This window comes from Carassius gibelio, chromosome B16, assembly GCF_023724105.1.
Source record: "Carassius gibelio isolate Cgi1373 ecotype wild population from Czech Republic chromosome B16, carGib1.2-hapl.c, whole genome shotgun sequence".
NCBI classification, from domain to species: Eukaryota; Metazoa; Chordata; class Actinopteri; order Cypriniformes; family Cyprinidae; genus Carassius; species Carassius gibelio.
Genome location: NC_068411.1, coordinates 4956589 through 4961524, shown reverse-complemented (window position 1 = coordinate 4961524; position 4936 = coordinate 4956589). Strand labels below are relative to the sequence as shown.

At 38.6% G+C, this 4936-nt stretch overlaps 1 long non-coding RNA gene across 1 annotated transcript; it reads right to left on the bottom strand.

The window, feature by feature from the left end:
* Positions 1-3112: 3112 nt before the first annotated feature.
* LOC127974875 (uncharacterized) lies at positions 3113-4646 on the bottom strand. Its single transcript, XR_008157395.1, has 2 exons — positions 4238-4646; positions 3113-3635 (listed from the first exon to the last, which is right to left on the bottom strand). It is a non-coding gene; the product is annotated as an uncharacterized LOC127974875 (long non-coding RNA).
* Positions 4647-4936: the final 290 nt, after the last annotated feature.

Sequence of the window (4936 nt, the reverse complement as noted above, 5' to 3'; positions counted from 1 at the left end):
GTAAACGTCGAAGTGTCAGCTCGTGGACAAATGTTGATCATCTATCTAGTCAGAAAGAAACAAAATACTGAGTGAGCGAGTGCCTGAGCCTGACAGAGTAGCCTAACATAAACATATAAGATGGTGTTTTTTTCTTCTTCGGGGGTGTCAGGGGCATAGCCTGTTACGTCGTTTGGGTTATTGGGCTACCTTGTTGAACGCATATCATTATATTTCATTTTTTTTTCAAATATAATTAATTAGTTCAACGAACGGTTCAATACAAATACGCATATTGTTACACCCCTAGTTAGAATGCATCTCATTCTTGTTTTCCGGGGCGGTGCGTCGGCCCCTTCAGGAGGCACGTGGTCCGGAGCACGTATGACCAAGGCATCAGTTCAACCAAGCTCAATACAAACATATGAACTTACCTGTTTTGGAATACCTTATAATTTAAGGTGTTCGTTTACGTCCATATTAGGGTTAAATCATTGGACTTTAAATGAAATCTACTATTGTTTTTGCACCGTTGACTGATTTTGCAGAACATTTAGACTGATAACTTCCGTGCGCAGATGCAGCAATTTGTCACAGAACAAGCGAGATGACAGTAGTGCCGACTACATGAACTAGCAGTTTTAAATATAGTATTTTATATTTAATACCAGTTTATCGGTACATCCGAAAGTATATTTTTTGATTTTTGGTAATTTCTTAGGCTCTTTTTAGGGCACCTGCATGGTAAAAATGGCAAATAGTAAGCTCTGACAAGAATTAAGAATCTTTCTCTTACTCCACCCATGCACAATTACATCATCAATATGTACCAATGATCTCACGTGCTGACAATATGATGATTTGACAATGACCATATCGCTGATTCATGGCACCTATTTAGGGTACACTGGGTACAGGAAATTCAATTAATTTTTTGCACGCTTAATTTCGAATACAATGACTGCACCAAGATTTTTCTGACTCGTTATCGGAAGCAGCTCATTGGATTTGCTAAACAATTATTCAAGTAAGCCTTACAGCGTCTACCCTCGCAGACAACCAAATCGTCCTTAGTATTGAACTCCCAGTCAGGCGCTGCAAGAGTGCTCCCGATCGAGCCAACCTTTGTCTTCTCCATTCAACTATCAGCAAAGCTTACTCGTATGACCCTAGACATGCACAGATACCCTGTGGACACACTTACTTGTAAAACGTTTGGATTTTAAGGCACATTAGCAATTTCATTGTTCTAGACAAATCATCAAATTGCCAACAGGCGGCGCATTTGGAAAGGTCAACAGTTTGTATGAATGTCCTTAAAATAATGATGTCCTATAGATTTTATCATAATAACGATTCATGTTGTGGGAGAATGACACATGTTCATACATCCTTTGATATGTGATTTTTGTAGCATAACAGATGGTTAATCCATCTGTTATTCGGGATTTAAGTTCTGCCAGGAAGACTCAATCACTTCGTCACTAATTACCTTCATCATTATCCAATCACGTCTTTATACTCCTGTATAAAAGATCGTACTTTCACATGTTTGAGTTCGCAGATGCTGACACGACAACAACTGCAGATTCCGACGCGATTGTCCTTGCTCAAGCTGTTGCGTTTATTCATTTACTTGCTGTAGTTAAGTTCGTGCCCCGCAAACTATCTAGAGTTTGACGTTCCTCTAAGATGCACACGGGATCATTGGCTTAGCTCCGTGTCGCGGTGATTATCTGCAGTCGTTTGTGTTGGATGATCAAGCTTTTCTCGGCAGAGGATGTGAACATTGGCAGAGTTCCGTGTGCTTCCAGGCCAGGGTTGCCAGGTTTCTCAAAACCGCCAGTTACTACAAAAAAAAATAAAAAAAATAAAATAAAATAAATAAATAAATAAATAGCCCAATCGCGTTCAAAAGGGATTTATCGGTAGAATTCACATTCTAGGGGCTATATATGACACTATTGGGGTCACCTCAAACCCAGGACAGAAATAGCAACCCACAAAAAAAAAAAAAAGAACTGTCTTGGCAACGCCGGTGCTTTCCGAGATGTCGCGTCAGTGCTGCTTGGGTCTCAACACCTGAAAAGACTTTGGTCTCAATCAACAAATATTCATCTGTACGCTCACGTGAACCTGCACGAATGAAGTCTCTCCGGACCAGCAGACAGAATTAAGGCTGCCGGTCTCTTCGGCATCTCACCTCCATCACTTCACCAGTCTACAGCATTATAAGTATCATTTTGTTCTATGCACTTGTGGCGCCTGGGCATTAATTTTATTCTCTGCAATGATTTCTACTCACACGTTCATATAAAGCACTGGGCGTTTCGTGCTTGTTTATCTAGCAGACTTGCACAGCATAATTAAGATGTTGATCATAGTGCATGCAATTTTCTGAATAACTTCTTCGTAATGAGGCACTTCAAGGCTCATCATAAACGCTACAATCTTTTATAGGGAATGTGAAGGTGACATCACGCCGTGTTGCATTATGGGTCCTCCGCCATATTTGCAGGATCGTGCCCTATACCACTGTATTTGAATTCGTGTGTTGGAGGCTGTGTTTGGATTTTCTGTCGAGATTTGAATAAACGTCGATATGGTTGGCCAGTACTGCTCGACCAAAAACTGCCATAGCAGGTCACACGATCATTCAGGGAGGAAACTGAACAACGGAATACGTTTTTTCAGCTTTCCTTCCTGGAAAAAACAACAAGGGAAGCAGAAAAAAATATTTTTTTATTTACAGGACAACCAGCATTTGAAATGCTGGATACTCATCCTGACTGGGCACCATCTTTGCTTCTGGGCCACAATGAATTGAAAGGGATGAACAAAGAGAGGTTTGCACGTCAGTTAAGAAAATACCTCAAACATCAGGTAATTAGCAAGAGGCCAGGAGAGGAGAAAGAACAAGAAGAAAGTTGTCACAGTCTGCTGTGCTCTTACAAACATGTGTCCAAGTGTTGTGCAGTGATTGCTAAATCAACTGGTTTGTAAAAACGTTTGTTAAAAGTTGTACAAAGCAAGAGGTGTTGTGTATTGTATATTCCTTGATGATTTGTAGGATAGCTGATGAATGATGTTGAATTTGTGGTTTATGTTAGCAGATGATAAAGACAGGCCACATTGCATGAATCAAAAATTATTTATTTTTTCAATGAACAATTTGCTTTGATATTCTGTACATATTTTTACATGCCTTTTTAAAATGTTTCTGACTCAAGTTTTTATATAACTGCTTAATAAATACATTAAGTGACGTATCTGTTTCTGTACTGATTGTATCCACAGAGACCCTTTAAAGGGATAGTTCACTTTAAAATGAAAATTCTGTCATCATTTATTCACCCTCAAGTTGTTTCAAACCTGTATGAATTTCTTTCTTCTGCTGAACACAAAGGAAGATATTTTGAAGAATGTCAGTAACCAAACAGTTACCTGGAACCACTGACTTCCATAGCAGGAAAAAAAAAATCTATGGAAGTCAGTGGTTCCAGGTAACTGTTTGGTTACTGACATTCGTCAACATGGGAGCATGTCTCTGCGACTCAAGGCATTCACGTACAGTGGGCTGAGGAAACTTCACCATTGGTGTTGATAATAACCCAAGCCTTCAGAGGAACTTCACTAAGGCGCTGGGAGTGCATCACCTGTACATAAAGACAGAAATGTTAATCAATGACAGATACATTTATTATCTGATTAATACAAATTAAATGTAGTTAATTTGTGATTAATAAAAGCAGAACCACTTAAATTATCTTGCTTTTATGCTTACACTGTCAAACTAATTTGTAAATGTAAATTATGTATTTCAATGTAAAAATAATGTAATGTAAATTTTTGATTGTACATTATGTATTCATTCATTTCTAATCAACATAATCACGTGTTACAAAAATAAATCTGCCCACCACAAGCAAAATAAAACTGGGTTTTTAGACAATTTTGACAATTATAACCAATATTTTTTTAAATGCAACTGCTCAAACCCACTTCTTATGACTCTTTAAAATAACATAACTTCAGCTGAATATTTAGCATTTTGTTTGTTTTAATAACTTGGCCAAAAACACAAGTGCCTTCTTATGAACGTGTTGATTCATTGCACAAAATACAACAGAGAAAGAATCAATTTTACAGAATCATTAAGATACGTAGGTATTAAAACATCGTAAGTAAATAGCATATTTATTTTAGCTGGTTTGCCAACTGCCATAAAACTCCGACAGAAGAAGAAGTGCCATCTTACCTTTGCCAGTACGACTGTGCTCTTGCAGTTAGGCGGCCTGTGAATGAGGAGGTCTTGTACCCAGCCGCTGCAAAACTGTTCATGGGCTTGAAGGGATTTATAGCTCTTAAACTCCTGCAAAGTGTACGCACTCAATCCTAAAACGAGGTAATTGACGATGTCCATATATGTGAGCGGAGGTACTGCGTCTGGATCCGTAATCCAGTCTTGGGCTGCTAAATCATATGGATCTATCTTGTTTATCTCGGACAGTTTGTCTAAATAAAGTTTTTTTTTTGGCAGTGGCATTTAGTTTCTCCCGATAGGGTCCCTTCTCTTTTTCTTTCAAATTCTCCATTTCTTCCGTTCTTCAATTTTACCTCGTTTTAGCCAAACACACCCACAATTAAATGGCATAGCAATGGTTGGCGAAAACGTAAACAGAGATCGTGCCTCTAAACATGGCGCCCACGTCCCATAATGCAACACTGCGTGACGTACCTTCACATTCCCTATACTGATAAAGATTTTTCGCATTTCTGTAAAAAAAAAATGCTTTGTCTAGCACACTTGAGATTCGCTGTTTTAATCCTATGCTTTAATCTTTGTTTATTCAGTCATTTTTTCATTTGCGTCTATTCCTGAAGTGTTTCATACTCTAATGGGATTCTATGGTTGCAGATGCAGGGAACCGCTGCTCTCACCTCATCTTTACATGGC